The 22,568-nt window shown below is 34.5% G+C and overlaps 1 protein-coding gene across 4 annotated transcripts in view; it reads left to right on the plus strand.

The window, feature by feature from the left end:
• The window catches only part of TIAM1 (TIAM Rac1 associated GEF 1), a 355,527-nt gene that overhangs the window by 176,897 nt on the left and 156,062 nt on the right, over positions 1-22,568 (plus strand). The window contains exon 1 of one of the 4 annotated variants that reach the window (XM_074214025.1): positions 14,770-15,903. The exons of the other annotated variants lie outside the window; for them this stretch is intronic. The gene's annotated coding sequence lies outside the window, so the exon portion shown is untranslated. Of the gene's footprint in view, positions 1-14,769; positions 15,904-22,568 lie in introns of those variants that run through there. 4 annotated transcript variants of the gene reach the window in all.

A 22,568-nucleotide genomic window follows, 5' to 3' on the forward strand; every position in this document is an offset into this window, starting at 1 on the left:
TAAAAGGTTTATTGATTGATTGAACAAAGATCATTAGAACTTCTAGAAGTCCATTAGAACTTCTAGAAGTCAAGCGTTTTTCCTGAATTTCAGTATTGTACCTTGCTTGAAGTATCTAATTTGAAAAAATATGTAGACCTTTTATGTTGGGAATTTATATTTCTTTATGCCCTACTTAGGAGAACATTAGACCTTTGTTTAAAAAAACAGATTGAGGAAATGAATTGAAAATCAACTTTTTGACTTTCACCTAAAATGGTGGTAGTTGTCTCGATTGTGATAAGATGTTTTTTATTCATTAGAAGATAATAATAGAAAATGTTCATTTGGTTCATAAACTGTTATGAACATATCAGGAATTTGCGGGGCCCTAAAGAAAATTTTTGTAGGCTTGTTTTCCTTGAGTCTGCAATTATTAATTTAAAGTATTTTGACTGACTAGAGAAGTTTTTAGGAAGTGTAATATTAAGAATTATTTTTATGTGGGAAAAACCTGCTTTAAAAAAATGGGACAGTGATGATATTTCATATGACTATTTTGTTACACAGTTTAACTGGCATAGCACTAAAATGTTACTTCATTGGAATTTGAAAATAGGTTTTTTTTCCTGCATTCTCTGTTCTATTCTTCTCATGCTTAAATGGGAGAATAAAACAAAAAAACCCAAAACAACCAAATAACATTTTGGTAGGAACAGATGGCAGCTCTGGGCATCTATTCTGCAACAATTTTGGATTACTGAGTAGGGGATGATTGCACAAGTTCTTATGGTGAGGCTAAAGGTGGGGGGAGGGGCAGTTCCAATTTGACATCAGGTAAACATAACCCTAAATTTAGGCCTCTTAGATCTATTATGTAACTTGTGCAATAATGGAATTAGATTTTCATAGGAATATTTAATTTGGACATATTTTCTATTGTCATAAAAGTTTGACATTTCTACATTTTTAATTAATACCTGATATACTTAAATTCTATGAAAGAGAATTAAATTGACATTGGTGGGGAAAGGCCATAAGTGACTTCCTCTAAGGTAATCAGTTATTTTAGTTTGATTCTAAAAGGAAAAGCATTTTCCCATGATTAGAAAAATTTTAAAAATGGAAACCTTTTTTTTTTTGTTAAAGAGCACTGTTCTGTAAGCAAGGGCCTTCAAATTTCTGAAGATCAATTCAGATAAGTGGTTACTCTATGTTATTACCATAAGCAGGGGCTAAGTGTAGTGGGATTTCTGAATTAGAAAGGAGATCATCTATCATTTATTCCTTATTTTTTTTAACAGATGAGGAAATCTAGGTAGGTCGAATGATACCCAAAATCATATAGAAAGCAAAGATGGGGCTCATATCTAGGTCCCGTGATCTAACATCCAGGGCTATTTCTATTATACCACACTGTCTCCCTTTGAAGGAAAATCAAGAGTTGGAGGTATTTGGGAATTTAAAAAAATGATTTGTAATGTCAAAATATGAAAACAGGAACATAATGGAGAGTATCAAATCTTCAAAGTAAGTATGTAGTTTAATCAAAATAGAAAAACCAAAAAATCCAAGTGCCTTTTTGAAAGGTAGACATGAAGTTCCAGGATGATGCTTGCAAAATTATCCTGTCCTTAAGAGCCAAAGCTTTCATAACATGGAAAGTTTTGTTAATAATTATAATGACAAAAAATTATTATTAGCTGATGCTGAAAAGTCTCATGATAAAACTGCATATTTCTATTTGAAGCACTAGAAAATAAATGAAACTTCCTTAAAATTGATTAAATAGTATTTATCTAATACCAAGAACTAATATGTATTAATTAGACATTAATTATATAATGATATGTAATAGTGATATTATGTAATGGTAATATTACATAATTAATGTATAACATGTAATAATGATAAACTAAAATAATTTCCATTAAAATCAGAGGGTAAAACAAGGATATTCATTGTTGCTACTTTGATTTGATATAGTACTCAAAGTCCTAGCCAGAGCAATAAGACAAGAAAAAGAAATTGAGGAAATAAGCATAGATGAAGAATAAACAAAATTCTTTTTGCAGGTGATATGATAATTTACATTTAAGAACCATACAAAATTAAAAAAAATGAAATGAAACACTAACTTAAGCAAAACTAAAGAGCATAAAAATAAATCTACATTAGTCATCAACAATTTTACATAGTACCAATTTAATCAAGCAAGAAGAAAAAAATCTATCTAAAATGACTACAGAATATATAATGTCTATATAACATATCAGTCTATCTTCTAAGTCTATCTATAAGAATTATATAAATACAATGACAATGACAATTATCAAAAATGGACAAACATATAATTGGAAAACCATTAATTACACTAGGGTAGGATGAGACAATGATAAATATGACTGTACAACCTAAATTTATTTTTCAATACCAATTTAAGTACCAAAGGATTATTTTAGAAAATTAGAAAAAAATAGAAAAATTCAAACAGGCAAAAAATGGTTAAGAATTTCAAGGGAAACTGAAAATGGGGATGTGTGTATGTGTGTGCATGCCCACATGTGTGCATAAAAGTACCAGATTCTTAAATTACACCACAAAACATGTCTTAAGTAAAAAATGGAGAAATAAATCAGTGAAATTGATTAGGTACCTAACATATAGAAACAAACAAATCTAGTGACAAGTCTGATATTCGGTAAACAGAAAGATTCCCAGCTACTAGAATTCACTATTTGATAAAAACTGCTGAGGGAATGGATGACAGTATGGAGTGAATAATATTTAAACCAATATGTCACATCTTATACCAAGATAACAATCCAAATGAACACATGTCCTAGATATAAAAAGGTCATATAAATCAATTAGAGAAATGAAGGGAAAACAATGCCTGTCATATCTATTGATAGAAGAAAACCATCATAGTAGATAAAGTAGATAATTTTGATTATGTAAAATTTAAAAAAATTTACACAGATTAATCCAAAAAGCCAAGCTTAAAAGAGGAATAAATAACAGGGGCAAAAAAATCTTTCCTCTGATTAAGATTAATAGTCTAAGGAAATAAATACTTCTATAGCCTTCTGAAAAAAATGCAATAAGTCACATATTAGATAAATGGAAATTAAAGTAACTCTGAGATTTAACCTAGCAAATGACAAAGGAAAATGACAAAGATCAGAGAGGCTATGGAAAAATAGAGACAGTGATGCAATTTTTAATTTTATCCAAAAAATTACTAAATAGTACTTACCTTTTGCCCATATTTACCTCCTAGTAATAATTCTATACCCAGAGAGATTAAGAAAATAAGAAAGATATCTTTTGTGTACAAAAAGATTTATAGCAACAGTTTTTTTGAAATGTATGGATGTCTATCAGTGGGAGAATGGTTGAATAAGTTGTGATGTGGTAATATGATAGAATATCATTATGTGGTAAGAAATGAGAAAATAGATTATAACTGATGCAATGAAGCCAGCAGAACCAGAATAATACTATAACAATATTATAAAAATGAATAGTTTTGAAGACTTTTATAAACTGATGAAGCAAAAATGAGTAGAACCAAGTGAACAATTAATATAGCAACAGCAACACTATAAAGATAGTTTTGAAAAATTTGATCAATATTATTAGTCATATATGATTCCAGAGGACCACATGTTATGCATGTCCTGGCAGAGTAATGGATTCTAAATGGGTGAAGAATGAGGCATGTAGGGTTGTTTTTAGGTTTTTGCAAAGCAAGTGGGGTTAAGTGACTTGCCCAAGGCCACACAGCTAGGTAATTAAGTGTCTGAGACCAGATTTGAACCCAGGTACTCCTGACTCCAAGGCCAGTCAGTGCTTTATCCACTACACCACCTAGCCACCCCCGTGTATTTTTTTAACATATCAATGGTAGAATTTGTTTTGTTTGACTATGTATATTTATTTCAAAGAGTTTGTTTTTCTTTTCTTTTAAATAGAATTGGAGTGGGGGCACAGATGTAAAAATGATACATTTAAGAAAAAATATAAAAAAGACAAAAATAAAAGTTCTTGAAAAGTATGCATATAGCCTGTATTATTACAATTTTTGAATATTAACTATAATTTTATTTCTTTTGATGACTGTGCCCATGACTAAGTTATATGTGTATATGTGTGTGTGTGTGTGTGTGTGTGTGTGTATATATATGTGTATATATATATATATATATATATATATATAATATTGATAATATTTTATTATCTGGGACTCAGAATTTAGGACCTTGGAAATGATCTGAATTTTGTAGACTAATACTATTTTCATTGAGAATGATATCAGTTTTTTTTATTTTTCACTTTTGACCTTAGTTAAACTTTTTTGGATAAAATTCAGATTAACAATTAACAATCCAGTCATTATTTACATTTTTGTATGACAAATATTATCTAATAAATTTATAATTATAATTAAAGGTATGATCACATCATGGACCTGTTAGTCAAAGTGAGAAAATTCCTTCAATTGTCTGTTTTAATGGAGAATTTTAAGTGTTCTCCAAAGGTTCACATTACTGTGGATAAAATTTTATAGTCATTTACCTTGCTCTTATTCCATGCTACCCTCTCCCAAATCCTCTGTCCACAGATACCTTTTTTAAAAAATTAATGAGTTATGGGGGACATCTAGGTGGCACAGTGGGTAGAACACTGACCCTGGAATCAGGAAGACCTGATTTCAAATATGGGCCTCAGATACTTAATAATTACCTAGCTATGTGGCCTTGGGCAAGTCACTTAACCCTATTGCCTTGCCAAAACAAAAATTAAATTATTGAGTTATGTTTTTATGCCACATTCTTTTCTCCATATATCCATGTTCCATTCCCTATCTCACATGAAATCCCTTTTGGCAAAAAATAAAGAAGAAAAGATCAGATAAAACTAAACCAACCAACATGCCATATCTAACAGTTTATGCAACATTTCACACCCATAGGAATTCCACCCCCTTACCTATTCTCTGTAAAGAAGGAAGAAAAGAGTATTTTAAAGCACTTCTGTATCCCAGTTTGGTCCTTAAATAGCATTCACATTTTTAGAATTGTTTATAGAATGTTGTCATTATGTATACTATTTCCCACTTCTCCCTATTTCACTCTGCATTAGTTAATTTATTTTTTGTCATGCTTCAGTGAATTCTTCACAATCATTGTTTATAGTATCACAATGTTCCACAATTTATAGTAAAATTGTTTGACCATATCCCAATTAATGGGCATCCTTCATGTGTACAGTTCTTTGTTATTACAAAAAGTACTGCTATGAATATTTTATATTTTAGGGGTTTTTTTGCAAGACAAATGGGTTTAAGTGGCTTTCCCAAGGCCACACAGTTAGGTAATTATTAAGTGTCTGAGACCAGATTTGAACCCACGTACTCCTGACTCCAGGGCCGGTGCTTTATCCACTGTGCCACCTAGTTGCTCCAATATTTTATAGTTTAATGTGTATGGGACCTCTCTTTTTCTCTGTTACTTGTTTATTTAAGAGTCCTCCTCTGGCTGTAATTGTGAAAGATAGTCAACAATGTCCTATTAAAATGCCTAGTAAACATAATCCTAATCCTCTACCAAAATCATTATAATTAATAAATTATCAGATCAAATCAATTATAAACTCAAGTGAAGATAAATTCTATATTGTGTTCTTTAGCCAAAACATGTAAACATTTTGAAATATATTTTTATTAAGAGCCTATTATGTTGTCAGGTAACTTTACAAATTTACAAAGAAAGACAAATCCAGCCCTTCCTTTCAAGGAGTTCTCAGACTAATGGGTGAATGACATGCAAAAACCTATATGTAGATAAGATAAATACAAGATAAATTGGAAATAATCAAAAGAAGGAGTACACTAGAATTAAGGAGGATCAGGAAAAAACTTCTTGCAGAAGTGAAATTTCAGTTGCAACTTTTGAAGTAAATCATGAAATAAAGATGAAGAGGAAGAAAGTTCCAGGCATTGAAAATGCCCAAAGTTGAGAAACAGGAAATGCTTTGTGTTATAGAATAGCAAAGGAGACCAGTATCAGTGGAGCTGAGTATGTTGTCAGAGGTGAAAGGAAGGAAGGGCTCAGAGTTCAGGTTAAGAAAGGTTTTAAAAGACAAATGGAAGATTTTATATTTTATACTAGACATGATAGAAAAACCACTGGTGTTTTTTGACCTGCACTTGAGGAGTATTAATTTAACAGCTGGTTGGAGAATGGACCGAGGTCAAAGGTACACCAATAGTTTGGATATGGCTGATGAAATGGTGAGAAATTGAGAATGAAAGCCCCAGTTTTTCAAGCTTGAATGAGAGAATGGTGATATTCTCAATGGGGAAGTTAGGAAAAGGGGAGGGTTGGGGGGGGGGGAAGATAATGAGTTCTGTTTAGCTCATGTTGAGTTTAAGATGTCTACTAGACATTTAGAAATAGGAGGCTAGAGGTCAACAAGAGAGTATATTTGAGAATCATTAGTATAGAGATGATAATTGAATCCATGGGAGCTGATGAGTTCACTAAGTGAAATAGTATAAAGAGAGAAGAGAACCCAAGACAGAACTCTGGGGATGCCTAGGTTAGTAGTTCTGATTTTGATAAAGGTCCAGCAAAAGACCCTAAGAAGGAGCAGTCAGAAAAGAAGGAGAGCCAGGAGATAATGTCATTAAAAACCTAGCATAAAGAGGCTATTAAGAGAGTGACAGACAGGTTAAGGAGGATGAGGATTGAATAGAGACTTTTAGATATGGAAATTAGAGAGAGCAGTTTCAGTTGAATAATTTAGTCTGAAGAGAATGAGAGGAAAGGAAGAGAAAACTTTTGTTTTGTTTTTTGCAAGTTAGGGAGGAGTAATATGGAATGATGGTGGGGACAGATGGATCAAATGAGGGTTTTTTGAGAATGGATTAAATAGGTAAAAACAAGAGCAGAAGAATTTGAGATCGTGGTTAGGAGGAAGAACAGAGTTTGGGAATGTACATTTGTGGGTTATGACAAGATCAAGTGTATCACCATTTTTATTGATAAAAATGGGAGCAGATTATGTGAAATTGAGGTGTTTGAGTAGTATCTATATGTGTTGAAGTCCTCTAGTATGAGGACAGGCAGAATATAACTAGAAAAGTACTGACAAGGAGGCATTGCTCTTTCTAAGGATGAAAGGAGAGTTTCCTGGAGGGCAATAGACAACTACCAAATTTACCTATAAGGAAAAATAAGGTTTAAGGGTTGGACCTTATTTGATCAGGCTCCTAGTGCTTTGTTGTTGATAGGAAATAAAATACTAGATAATTAGTAAAAAGAGATTTATGTAGTTGTATCAGATGAAACATATAAAACAAGCATATTCAGAAAGAATATCCTGTTTATTTGCTTTTGCACAGCTTCTTGGTATCGGTAATAATATTGATTCAAGTTTCTTCTGCAAGGAGCAAGAGTTTGGGGGACTAAGTAGTCACATCAGCTACTAAAATTTCAAGGAAGATTTGCCTTAGGAACAGTTAGGGTGCTAAGGTAGGGTGCTAAGAAATGTTCTTCTTATTATAAGTGGTAATATTAAGGCTTTACCCTGGATCACTGTTTTGTTAATAGTGGAAGGGCTTGTGTAGGTTAGTGAAAAACAGTGAGCCATGCCATGTAGTGTTACCCAAGATGAACAAGTCATAGTTGGCCAAATGGAAATCCACTGGAGAAGGATTTTCTTTGCCAAGAAAGCCACATGACCATACTAAATGATAAATCAGCTGATATCATAAGACTATCATAGTTGATTGGAATGACTAAAGTAGAAGGTCAAAAACTTAGAATAACAGGCAAGTTTGACATTGGAGTACAAAGACAGGGCAGAAGCTATGGAGTTTTGTCAAGATAACTCATTGATCACAGCAAACAAAAGACATCTCTACAACTGGACATCACTAAATGATCAATGTAGAAATTAGATAATCATATCCTTTGCAACCAAAGATGGGAGTTCTATAAAATAAGACTTGAAGCTGACTGTGGATCAGATCATGAATTGCAGAATTCAGATTTAAATTGAAGAAAGTAGGGGACACCATCAAACCATATGGGTATTATATAAACATAAATATAAATAACATATATTTATATAAATATAAATGATATCTCTTACGAATATGAAGTGGAGGTGATGAATAGATTTAAGTGACTAAATCTGTACAACAGAGTACCTGAAGAACTATGGACAGAGATAGCAACCAAAAAAGCATTCCAAAAGAAAAAAGAAAAGCAAAATAATGTCTGACAAGGCTTTACAAATAGCTGAGAAAGAAGGAAAACAAAAGGGAAAAGAGAAAGAAAAAGATATACCCAACTGAATGCAGAATGACAGAAAAATAGCAAGAAGAGTGAAGAAGGTCTTCTTAAATGAGCAATATAGAGAAATAGAACAAAACAGTAGAATGGGAAAGAACAGATCTCATCAAGAAAAACAGATTTATCAGGGGAAACTTTCATACAAAAATGGATATGATAAAAAACAAATATGGTAGCAAAAGAAATTAAGAAGAGGTGTCAAGAATACACAAAAGAGCTCTACAAGAAAGACCTAACATTGGCTATAGATAAGATAGTTGATTATTGATCTAGAGTCACCAGTTATTCTGAAGAATGAAGTCATTGCTAATAGTGAGGCTAGTAGATGTGATGGAATCCCACCTCAACTTTTTTAAATCCTAAAAGATGAAAGTGTTAAAGTGCTATATTCATTATGCTAGCAAATTTGCAAATCAAAAGACTGATCCCTGGATTGGAAAAGATCAGTTTATGTTCCAATCTTAAAGAAGAGCAATGCCAAGAAATGTTCAAATTACCAGTTATACACACTTCACTACCAGCAAGGTTATGCTAAAGATTCTAAGAGCTAGGTTTCAGTAAACTATAAACCAAGAATTACTAGAACAGCAAATTTCCAATAATTTCTGAAATTTGGAAAAAGCAAGGGAGGTCCAGGAAAAAAAAAATCTTCTACTTCATTGACTTCACTAAAGGCTTTGATTATGTGGATTAACACAAAATATAGCAAGTCCTTAAAGAGATGATAATACTAGATCATTTTACCAGGTCTCCTGAGGCACCTGAATGTGGGCCAAGAAGCAACAGTTGGAACCAAACATGGAAGAACTGATTGGTTTAAGATTGGAAAAGGACTATAATTGGACTGTGTATTGACATCTAATTTAATTTATATGAAGAGTATATCATGTGAAATGCTTGATTGGATGAATCAAAAGTTAAAATTAATGATGTTGAGAGAAATAGGAAGATGATATCACTGAGGCAGAAAGCGAAAAAATCTTGATGAGGGTAAAAAAAGAGAATGTAGAAGTAAACTTGAAACTTAGCAACAAAAAAACAAAATAAAACAAAAAAAAAAACTTTAGCAACTGGTCTCACTGCTTCCTGGCAAAAAGGGAGAAGAAAGGGAAGCAAATGTCAAGTTTTATATTCTTGGGCTCCAAGATCACTGCGGATGGTAACTGGAGCCATAGAATTAAAAGATACTTTCTCTTTGGAGGGAAAGCTATGGCAAATCTGGGTAGCAGACTAACAAGCAGAGACATACATCACCTTGTCAACTAAGGTCTGAATAGTCAAAGCTAGTAGCAATGTAAGGATGTGAGGCTGGCCTATATAATGAAAACTAAGAAGACTTTTGAGAGGCTCTTGACAGCAAAGAAATCAAATCATTTAATAATTAAAGTAATAGGCTGCTCATTGGAAGGTAAAATACTGAAACTGAAGCTTGAATAGTTTGGCCACATATTAGAAGATGGAACTAAATGGGAAAAAAACTGATGTTGGGAAAGATCGAAGGCAAAGAGAAAAGGGGCAGCAGAGGATGATATAAATAAATATTATCATGGAAACAATGGATATAATTTGGACATATTTTGAGAGATAGTGGAAGATAGAAGATCTGGCATGTTATGGTTCACGGAGTCACGAAGAGTCAGCCACTGAACTATTGAACAATGCCACCAATAACATTATTAGAATATTACTATGTGGGCTTGGGGGCCTCTTGGTCCCAGGGCCAGTGCTCAGTCCACTGCTCCACTCAGCTACCTTACAGCACATTTTAGAAGAGGGACAGAGTGAAAGGTGAGTGAAAATAGAATATATGGTAGTGGGGAGGAATGGATGGAGGGAATTACAATCAGTAACAGCAACTGTGGAAAAATATGGAAGTAATTTCTGTGATGGATTTATGATAAAGAAAGTGATCCATCCGAGACAGAGCTGATGGTATCAGAACACAGACTGAAACACATTTTTTTCCTCTCTTTTGCTTTATTTCTCATGAGGTTCTATATTTTTTGGGGGGGAGGCGGTATTATGTTTACTCTTAAACAAGAATATTTTAGTAATGTATAAAAAAGCATCACTTGTTCAAAAATATTCATAGCAGCTCTGTTTGTGGGGGCAAGGAATTGGAAATTAAGTGAATGTCCATCAATTGGGGAATGGCTTAATAAAATGTGGTATATGTGTGTGATGCAACACTATTGTTTTGTTGGAAGCCAGGAGGGATGGGAATTCAGGGAAGCTTGGAAAGATTTGTATGAAATGATGCTGAGTGAGATGAGCAGAACCAGAAGAACATTGTACATCCAAACATCAACATGGGGGGTGATGATCAATCTTAATGGACTTCCTCATTCCATTAGTGCAACAGTCAGGCACAATACTTCATTTTTCTTCCTTAAGGATACAATTTCTCATCACATTCAACTTAGATCAGTGTATACCATGGCAACAATGTAAAGACTAACAGACTGCCTTCTGTCGGGGGTAGGAGGGAAGCAAGACTAGAGGGAAAGGGAGGTGATGCCATGACAAGCACATAAATTGGATTTGCGTGAGGGGGTACTGTGCTAAATCACCAGCCTTACTTTCTTCTCCTGAACCATCTGGATCCAGTGGACAGGTATGAATCAGGATGACTGGAGATGGTTCTGGATGTGAGGCAATCAGGGTTAAGTGATTTGCCCAAGGTCACACAACTGTTGTCTAAGGTTGGATTCGAATTCTAATCCTGATGCCTCCACGAACAGTACTGTGCCATCTTGCTGCTCCGTAGTGCAATATGCTTCCATAACTGTTTTTTTGTACTTAACCTAGGTAGGAAAAAAGATAGACCTAGTATTTTATATGATAATTTCAAGAGTGTATGATTAAAGCTCAAATATTGTATGATATTTTTAATGGTCTACTGTTTCCTCTACCTTAGAAGCTGAAATAGTCTCATCAGTATTTATTTCAGATAAATGATTCTGTCTATATACTTGAAATCAAATTTGATATCTGATCCATGTGAGCCAGTCAACTTGCATTTTTTTTCAGGAGTGGAAAAAATTGATATTGGATAAAGTCTACAATTTTGAAAAAGTTATCCTAACACAAAATCTTCTTACACTTAAATTTTAGTTTATAAGTGTCTTTTAAAATAATATCAACTTTCATGTTTCATCTGTTCACCTAAGAGATTTAAAACTCAATGTGTGCAAGATTGAATTAAACCTAATAATATCTCTGCAAAGTAGGGAAGAAACACAATGTAGTCTTTTTAATCACTATTAAAATTATTTAAGGGACATTCTAATAACACAGTTGCTTTGAGTAATATTTTTCATATGAGAACCTAAAATGCTTTTGAAGTAGTAGATGCTAACAAATGTGCTATTCTTTTGGCAGGGGTAGGGAGGTTGGGGAGGTTGATAGGGATGAGAAATTGCAAGGGAATTTGTACTTAGTATAGTGTGGTACTTTGACATCTTCACATTCACCAAATACCACAGCTGTCTTTTCCCTTTTCTCTTATGTCTTCTCTACCTTTTCACTTGAGACCTAATTTATAGGGTTATTGATTTTAAAAAATTAGCTTGACAGAATTGATTTTCTTTAAAAAAAAACCTGTTTACCCTCATTTATTTGATGTTATAGCAACTTTGAATCCAGGCTACTTCATGCAGCATCTACTCTGGTTATCCCTTGATTTGGCACAATGGATAGAGCACTGGCCCTGGAGTCAGGAGGACCCAAATTCAAATCCGGCCTCAGACACTTAATAAATACCTAACTGTGTGACCTTGGCAAGTCACTTAATCCATTGCCTTGCAAAGACCAAAAAACAAAATATTTAGAAAGAAAATGCTAACTCCAGTGACTAGCTCTAGTGAAAGGAATATCTCTTACCATCTAAATTAGTCTCTTCAGTTACCTCTGAAGAAAAGACACAATTTTGCTAACTAACCATGATTACTTAGAAGGGATAAAGTTGGGATAATTGGGGGGAGGCTATAATTTTGTTTTCTACTCAGAAGAAACCCTAGGTTTTGATAGGATAAATTGAATATGATACTATACATTATATCTATGATCCGAGCATCAGTTTAGGTAAGTTCATGGGAGACTCATCCCCAGACTGCATAGGATGGTGAATTTTGTAGTTATAATAGCTCCTGAGAGCAGTTAGGTAGCACTGTAGTTAGAGCACTGGATTTAGAATCCGGAAGACTCATCTTCATAACTTCAAATCTGCCCTCAGACATGTATTAGCTGTATGATGGGCAAGTCAGTTAACTATTTACCATGGTTCCCTCAATCTGTAAAATGACCTGGAGTAGGAAATGTCAAATTACTACAATATCTTTCCCAAGAAAACCCCAAATGGGATCACAAAGAATCAGACATGACTGAAATGAACTGAGCTATAACTCTACAAGGAGAGATAATTGGGGACTATTTCTTAAGCATCATCTAGTTAGTAAGAGAAGCATTGTATTTTGTTTGGGTGTTAGAAAATACTCCTCACAATGAAGAACAAATTCATGAATCCTTTAAGTTTTTCATTTTAGATTGTTTATTTGGTTTTGTTGTTGTTGTTGTGCTTTCTTGGTATCTATTTCCATCTTCCCCATACCTGGCTCTTTAGGGACTGAAAGTGGGAAGAGTGGCCAAAAGACACACCCATAGTCTGTCACCAGTAGGGCCCTAAATTAATTATTTTTATTGAAGTGGGAAAAGGAGATATTGGTTTTAAAGCCTGAAGAGGAGGGGTAATACTTGCCCAAGGAATCATAGAAGCTTCCCAGAAACTGCCTTTATGTTATTTATTGAAGTTTAAACAAAGTTTTACTAATTTTGACCAAAAACAATTATAGTCTGATAAAAATAATTTTAAGATTGCTACATCTCAGAATGAGTTTTGGCTGCTGAGGGAAGCTAAGAGCCACCAAATGATTTCCTTTATGTAGATGTGTTTCTCCCAAGCACCCCCTCTATATTGGGAGAAAAGGGAAGATCTTCCTAACAGGGGAGGAGTTCTGGGAAAATTCTAAAATGACTCATTAAAGAACTGATTGGTAAATATCTTGAAAGGGAAGTGATGATAATAAAGAACTAGCAAGACTTTATCAAGATCAAGTCATGCCAGACATCATCATTTCCTTTTTTGATGAGATTATTAAAGTAGTAGATGAAGGAAATATTGTGAATAATTTACCCAGATTTTAGGATAGCTTTTGATGGAGTATCTCAAGATATTTTTTGTGGAGAAGTTGGAGAGATTCTGATTAGACAATAATACAGCTAGATATATTATTTATTAGGTGACTGGACTCAAAAAGAAAGTTTGAATAATTATTGTCATTGTGACTAGAAGACTCAAATGGAGTACTCCAGGTATCTTTGCTTGGTTCTGTACTACTATTTAATATTTTTATTAATTACTTTAATAAAGCAGCAGCTGAAATGCTTATACAGTGGATGGCACCAAATCAACTACAAAAGTAGAAAGATTTTACTAGGCAAGATTACTGGATTGAATCTAAGAAAATAAAATTAGTAGGGATAAATAAATATAAAGCCATATTTTCAGATCTAAAATAAATGATCTTTATAAGTATGATATAGTTGAAATTGTGGGTAGAGTTCAATTCTAAAACAAATCTTGGGGTTTTAGTAGATTGCAAACAATATGACAGAGCAGTTTGGTGTGGCCAAAAATGCTAATGCCAATTTGGGCTGAGTTAAGAAAATCATTACTTCCATGAAGAGGAAGATTAAATTCCCAGTGACTTCTGTCCTTTTTGACCTCCTTTGGAGTATCATGTTTGATTCTGGGTGGCACAGTTTAAGAAGGATATTGATAATTTGAGATTATCCAGAGTAAACCATACAGCATGGTGAAGGGCCTTGAGTTTCTTTTATGAGGATCAAGTGAGGGATCTGGCCATTTAATCTGGAGGAAGATTTGATAGGACTGTCATATGGAAGAAAAACTAGACTAGGGCTGTGTGGCACTATACAGGACAGATGCAATAGTTACAAAGTTTAAAAGGGCTAATCAAGATCCATTGTCAGGAATAACTTTTTGACAAGTAGAACTGTTCCAGATGGAAAATAGCTTCTTAGAGAGATGGTGGGTTCCCCCTTCTTGTATGTCTTTTAGAAGAGGCTAGGTGTGTTATATTGGGGATCGCTTTCATGTATGGATTGGGCTAGACAGACACCAAGAAATACTTCCGTGTGTGTGTGTGTGTGTGTGTGTGTGTGTGTGTGTGTGAAGGGAAGAGGTTTGGTTTTTTAAAATATATTTTAAGGGTTTTGGTTCGGAAAATTTAGAACTTTCTGTCATCTTTTTTTTAGTTGATTAAATATATATATTTAAAAATAATTTTTCTGAATGGTACAGTTAATATTTATCCTTCATTTTCACCCTAGCCTCTGGATCTGCCAGATATAAGTTGTTTTTGGAAGAGATTCTTTTCTTCCTATTGCTTTGCCAATAAATACTAGTGTTTGTCCATATGATCCTTTGACGCTATGGCTGTTTATTTACTTATTCAATTCTGTCCATGTTTGGTCTTTTTTTTATAGGACCAATAAAGTGTTGATAGTATCATATAGTAGTATGAATTCTGACTTATTGAAGTTAAAGCAAAAATTTCCTTGTTTGTGTTTCTTGGAAAAGGTGGTTTTTACATAGTCCCAGAGTAGTACCATCTTGTCATAGGCCTGGTTGATCAGGGCAAAACTGAGTAGAATAATAGAATAACTTGCTTGTATAGAGTAGGTATTTATCCAGTGACTGAAATGAATTGAAGTGAAAGAATAGAAATTCTTGTGTGGAATATTACTTGAAAGGCCTCCAAAATCCAAGTTCAGTTCTTCAACACATTTGTGATATAATTCTGTAAGAAAGAACTATATGTTTACTGATCCCAGATCAGTTTTTATGTTATATTTTGCATGTTTTAACTTGTATTATTTCAAGAGTCCTGAAACCTGTCTGCCTAGAATGTGTATGTCAGCAAACCCACAATTGTGGGAGGTTGTTGGGTTTGGTTTTTTATTTATTTATTTTTTTTGGCAGAGGTAGATTTTTCACACGCCTCTTTCTATTTTGATCATTATACTTGCTTTGTACCCAAAGAAGCTAATTCAAGCAATTCTGGCACCATTACCTCCAGGTGAATCTCCTTAAGAGATTTTAAAATGCTTTCCTTCTGTCATCAAAGATTCAGTCTTATCCCTCCTTAGTAATAGGCATACTTGTCATGCAGGCTACCACATGTTTGTGACCTCTCCCCAAAAATGGTACAGTCACCTGATTAATCAGATGGCCATCCCACTGGGTGAGTATTGTGCTAGGAAAATGTGACTTATAGAGGTGGGAAGGAAGTGAAGCTGCCAGTACTATGAGGAAATAAGGGTTGCTGGATGCCCAAGGAGATCTCTATTAATGTTCCTTCTTGCTTCATGTCACTCCTTTAATGGATTAATGAAACCCATTTTTATTTTTCTTGCTTTTTTTTCCCCTGAAAAACTTCGTAAGATAGCTACATTTGCTTAAAGGCTTGGCAGAGAGGTAAGTGAGCTAAGACAAGTCTCCAACCCTGGAGGAGCCAGAATCTATCATAGATGTTAGAGACCAAGGAAAATGGAACTGGCCCTGGCATTTCATTGGTATAGAGACAACTTATATTCAACTTTTAGAGAGTTGCTTAAATTACTGAGAGCTTAAATAACTTACCTAGGGTCACATAGCCATTATGTGTGAGGAGTTATGAACTCAGATCTTCTGGATCCCAGGCTAGTCCTGTAGTCACTATGCAGAGCTGTCTCTCATCACAAGTGACTGCCAGTTGTTGGAGGGACTTATAGGAGCCCCTTAGACATCTCTTATCAATGATAATGGTCTATGAATTGTCATCCTTTTTTTTGGTAGGTTGGGGTGGTCAAAGGATCAGATTTCTCTTTTGGGCTGAAACAACTAGAAGCTTCATATCCTTGTCTGGAATTAATTTGAAAATAAATCAATTTTTTTTCTCTTGTATATTTCAGTCTTTAATGAAAATTTCTGTTATATTTGAATGTAAATCTAACTTATAATTATGAATGAAAAGTTTTCAAACTAGTTTGATATTGCTTTGCCTTCTTAAACTATTATGTTTTTCTATGATATTTATGTGAAATGATTATAATTCTCAGGTTAAAAGATTATTCTTAAAATGTGCTGCCAGAGGTATCAAATCAAATCATATATGGTCAGAAAAGCAAAAGAAAAGTGGAAAAGAGTGGAAAAACTTAAGTCCTTATGATGGAATCAAGTGTGATAGAGGCAGTATGCATAGCTGATAGAAAGTTAGCTTCCCAGCCAGGAAGACTGTCTTTTGATTCCTGCTCTTTTGATAATGCCTACTATTTGACCTAGGCAACTCTCTAAGACAGTTGTAAATAGCAGATAAGATGCCCAACCACATTCCTGGAGTGAATTTCCTTACTGGAAAAATTTAATTGAATTTAATTAGAAAATTTAATTGGGAAAATAGCTTGTGGTGGTCTGGCAGTTTTGCATCTAATGGTCCAGGTGATAAACTGTCAAGTCAATAATAGCAAACATTTATTAAGCACTGCTCTGTACTAAGCTCTGGGGATACAAATATGGAAAGGAAAAAAAAATACAGTTCATACCTTCAAGAAGCTTGTAATCTAATGGGAGAATACAGTGTGTTAAAGGGAAATGAAAAGATGGGGGGGGAAGAGGGGAAGAGACATTCCATGGAGGCATGATGGAGAAGTCAGAGAATAGTGCAGCCAGGTAAGTAATGGGATATCAAAACTAAACTCTCTCCTTAAATGAAGGCTTGGAGTTCATGACTCCACCCGTCAATCAGAGAGGCAGAAGGTTGTTGTTTGTTCTCTAAGAGGACTATGAAGTCAGGAAGATGAGGCCATGATTTGCAAGTGAGGGAGAACTGTGCGAAGTCACCAACCTTCTCTCTCCTCAGGAGCCAGAAGTAAGGTAATCAGGTCACCTGGAGATGCCTGATTCAGCAGGAGATCTTGACCTTTTTAAATTAAGGGCTTTTTAAGTCAAGGTCTCAGGTTTTTTTTTTTCTTTTCCCATTTGTCCATTTCTATTTCTAAAGTATTGTTTTCTTTGTCCACTTTCATAATTAAAGGAGTTGTTTTCTTCAGTCAGCTCTTGTGTTTCTTTTTCCAAACTGATGAATCTCTCTTGCATATCTCTCATTTCTTTTCCCAAATTCTTCTACTTGATTTTTAAAACCCTCTTTGATCTCTTTCAAGAGGACTTTTTAGTCTGGAGATCAATTCATATTCTCCTCTGGGGTTTCACATATAGATCTTTTTCTAGTGTCATCTTCTGAGATGATGTTTTATTCTTTCTTATCACCATAGTAGCTCTCTATAGGTAGGACTTTTTTCTCTCTTTCTTACTCATATTTAGCCTAGTTTGTGGTTTTTAAGGTAGATCTCAAATCCTGGGCCACAGGAGGACACTGTCTGAAGCTTCTTGGGCTTTTGGTCAAAGGCCCGCTCATATATATGCTTGGGGCTTCCGCTCCTGTGTTAGCAGCTGTCCAACTGGGCTGGCATTGCCCTGTCTAGTCAGATCTTCTGCACTGGATTTCTGGGACTTGCAGAGGCAATGTAGAATGCCTTCTACATTGGGCTTGGGGTCCTCTCAGGCGAATTGCTATTTCTCTGGCCTACTGAACTGGGACCTAGGGGTCTTGGTTGGTAAGTTGAGCTCTGACCTAGGGGTTGGTGAGTTGAACTTTCCTCTGCCTTTCTACCCTGGCCTGCACTTGGCCACACTTCCCTTGCATCTGAGTGTGACAGACCTTTCCTGAAGTCCTTCCAAGATAATCTTGGGCAGGAAAATGCTCCACTCTGTCTTTTTATGAGTTCTGTTGCTTCCGAATCCATTTAGAGGCTTGATTAGCATTGTTTTTGAGGGAAATCCAGGAGAACTCAAGCAGGTTCCTGGCTTCTCTTTACTATCTTGGCTCCACCCCTTACCCCCCTCTTAGGGTCTCAGTTTAACTGAGACAAGGCCCATTCAGTGATCAAAACTAGGTAAGAAATGAGGCAAATAGTGACTTCTTTTACCACGTTTAAAAAAACTCTATCTGGCAGGGGAAGATCCTCAGGATTCCTGGCTTAAATAGAAACAATTGTTGTTTCCACTTTCTCTGAGACCTCAGGGCCCAAAGACCAACTATGGCTTTGGCTATTGGAAGGAGGTGGAAGAGACCTTACAGGATAGATGAGGTCATTCCAGTAATGAGGTTCTAGAGGCATACTGGAAAAGCCAGTCAAAGAAGTCCCACAGTAGTGCAGCCAGGTTGATAGAAGTAAAGATTTTTTGTTATCCTTGACTAGCTATAACAGTGTGGTAAATTTTATAATTATTGCTTTATGTTTTTTGTTTGAAGAATTATTTCAGTCATTAAGCATTTTTGAATTAGCTACATGTACCAGGTTCAAAGGGCATGAGCATCCAAAGGGGGGAAAAGATCCCTGTGCTCAAGGAGTTGTTTATGTTTTAATGAGGGAGACTATGCAAATGAAAAGCTATAACAGGAGATAGGGCCTCCTGCTGGAGTTTTTTTTAAAAAAAATTTTACACAGATAGGCAATTATTAAGTGTCTGAGTCCATATTTGAACTCAGGTCTTCCTGACTCCAGGGCCAGTACTGCCAAAGTGAGTCTTGAAGAATTCAAGAAGTTTAGGAGGCCTCTGCCTCTTAAAGAAGGGGGACATTGAAGGTATTGGGAATGTTTAAGACCAATGGAATAGCATAGAGACAACTCATGTGTGTAGACAAATAAATAGGATAGGGTGAATGGATTGTAGTGGAGGACAGTGATGTAGAAGACAGTTGGAAACATAGTCAAGTTGTCAACAAACTATTTTTCTTTTTTATTTATAAAAAAATGTCTATTTATTTTGTCTGCTATGAGTCAAGCACACTGCTAAGAACTAGGATACAAAGAATGGCAAAAAACAATCTCTGAACCTTCCAACCTTGTTTTGATAGCTTCAAATCCAGAGAAGTTAATTTTTGATCCTAGAGAGAACTGGCACATTGAATAGAGCACCAGGCCTGGAGTCAGGAAGACCTGAATTCGAATTTGGTATTAGATACTTAATAGCTGAATAAATCACTTAAGGTTTGCCTCAGTTTCCTCAACTGTAAAATGTGATGGAGAAAGAAATGGCAAATTTCAAGAAAACTCCAATTGGTATCACAAAGCATCAGATACAACTGAAACAACTAAAGAACAAGGAGAGTTAATTAGAAGCCACTGGAGTTTAGAGTGGAGGTTGGAGAGTGAAATGGTCAGACATGCATTTTGACATGTCTGGTATAAATGCAGCATGATCATAATGATTGGTTTCTTGAATAACTTGTACTCTAACTTTATTCTTCCCTGGTTTGCCTTATAAAAGGAGTTTGTTTGAGTGGTTGCTAAATTTTTGATAATAATTTGTGTATTATTGGTATTAATTGTACTTAAACAATTTAACAGAATTCTTCTTATAAACCTCGAAAGATCCAGGAGTGTTTTCCTTTGGGATTTCCTTTAGAGTTGGTTCGATTTCTTTTTCTCAGATTTAAAGTTGTATTGTGTAGTCAGTTGTGTTAGCATATAACTGCATATTAGGTTGTGAAAATTCTGTTCACTTATTTTGGTTTTGTGATTTCACCTTGTTCATTTTCTATTTTGTTGATTCAATATTCTTTCTGCTTTTTTTATTAGGTTGGTTTAAGGTATTCATTCAGTTTCCTTTTTATTGCAATATATATTTAGAGATATTTGTAGCCTTTTAATTGATTTTTTCCTTTTCTTTTATTTAAATAGGACATTGGGATTAAGTGACTTGTCCAAGGTCACACAGCTAAATGTTAAATGTCTGCAGTCGGATTTGAACTCAGGTCCTCCTGACTCCACGGCTGGTGCTCTATCCACTTTTATTTAATTTTGAATTCATCTTGCCTTGTGATCTTAGGATCTTCCCTATTGATTTAGCTTCTGGTGATCTGGATTTTTTCTTGAATTTTATTTAATTTTTTTCCCCAGTTACAATAAAGGTAGTTTTCAGCATTCATCCTTTTTGCAAGCTTTTGCATTCACATTTTTCTACCACCCTCCTTTTGATAGTAAACAGTTGAATATAGGCTATATAGAGAGAGAGTTGTGTTTGACATATTTCCATATTAGTCACGTTGTAAAAGAGGAATTGGAATTTAGGGGGAAGGGGAAATCATGAGAAAGATTTAAAAAATTGAAAATAGTATGCTTTGTTTTGCATTTAGACTATAGTTTTTGCTTTGTATATGGATGATACTTTTCATAATAGATCTCTCATGATTGTCCTTGATCACTGAACTACTCAGAGCAGCTTGAGTCCATCACAGTTGATCATCTCACAGGGTTGCCATTAATGTGTCCAATGTTCTCCTGTTTCTGCATATTCCACTCAGTTCATGCAAGTCTTAGACTTTTTTGAAGTCTCTGACTGCTCAAGATTTCTTACAGAACAGTGAAACTCCACAACATTTATAGACTATAACTTGTTCAGCCTTTCTCCAATTAATGAGCATCCTTTCAATTTCCAATTCTTTGCCACTACAAAGAGAGCTGCTATAAATATTTTTGTACACATGGGTCTTTTCTCCTTTTTTATGATCTCTTTGGGATATAGACCTAGTAGTGGCATTCTGGATCAAAAGGTTTGCATAGTTTCATTGCCGTTTGAGCATAGTTCAAAATTACTTTCCAGAATGGTTGGTTCATTTGACACCACCACCAACAGTGCATTAGTGTCCCAGTTTTCCCATGTTGATCATTTTTCTTTATTGTTATTTTAGCCAATCTGATAGGTGTGAGGTAGTATCTCAGAATTGTTTTAATTTGCATTTCTCTGATCTAATAATTTGGAGCATTTTTTGATATGTCTATAGATAACTTTAGTTTCTTTATCTGAAAACAACCTGTTCATATCCTTTGATTATTTATCACTTGGAGAATTACTGTTATTCTTATAAATTTGACTCAGATCTCTATATGTTTTAGGAATGAGTCCTTTATCAAAAATGCTAAAAATTGTTTTCCAGTTTTCTGCATTCCTTTTAATCTTGGTTGCATTAGTTTTGTTTGTATAAAAACTTTTTAATTTCATGTAGTCGAAATTAGTCATATTGCAATTTATAATGTCCTCTATCTCTTGTTTGGTCATAAAACACCTCCCTGTTTCATAGATCTGACAGACTACTTGTTCTCCTAATTGACTGATGGTATCACCCTTTATGTCTAAATCCTGTACCCATTGTGACCTTATCTTGGTATAGGGTGTGAGATGTTGGTCTATGCCTAGTCTTTGCCATACTGTTTTCCAGTTTTCTTAGTAGTTTTTGTTAAATAGTGAGTTCCATCCAAGAAGCTAGAAGCTTTGGGTTTAATCAAACTACAGATTACAATTGTCATTTACTACTGGTTCTTTTGTACCTAGTCTATTCCACTGATCCACTTGTCCATTTCTTAGCTTTTACTAGTCTTGATGACTGGCATCTTTGACTAGGCCACCTTTCTTTGCATTTTTTAATTAATTCCCTTGATATTCTTGACCTTTTGTTGCTCCAGATGAATTTTGTTATGGTTTTTTTTTAGCTCTGTAAAAGTTTTTTTGGTAATTTGATTGATATCACACTGAATAATTTAATTTAGGTAGACTTGTCATTTTTATTATATATATAGCTCAGCCTACCCATGGGCAATTGACATTTTCCCAATTGTTTAGATCTGACTTAATTTTTTTGTGAAAAATGTTTTGTAATTGTGTTCATATAATTTCTGAGTTTGTCTTGGGAGATAGATTCCCAAGTATTTTATGTTAGCTACAGTTATTTTAAATGGAATTTCTCTTTCTATCCTTTGCTTTTGGGCTTTGTTGAAAATATATAGAAATGCTGGTGATTTGTAAGGTTTTATTTTATATCCTGCTATTTTGTTGAAGTTGGTGATTTAGATTTTTAATAGTTTTTTCCCTCTTGAGATCCTCAGTGGTTTTAATCTTGTTTTTTTCATATATTTCCCAGTCACTCATTTTCTGTATCTTTCCCATTAAAAAGTGGGGCTAGAACTACTCCCACTTTGATTATTTTATTTTTTACTAGACTTGGTCCCTGCCCTGCCTAACTTTGGGGAGATAGCCTGGCT

Source organism: Macrotis lagotis, chromosome 1 (genome assembly GCF_037893015.1).
Source record: "Macrotis lagotis isolate mMagLag1 chromosome 1, bilby.v1.9.chrom.fasta, whole genome shotgun sequence".
In the NCBI taxonomy this organism is placed as follows: Eukaryota; Metazoa; Chordata; class Mammalia; order Peramelemorphia; family Peramelidae; genus Macrotis; species Macrotis lagotis.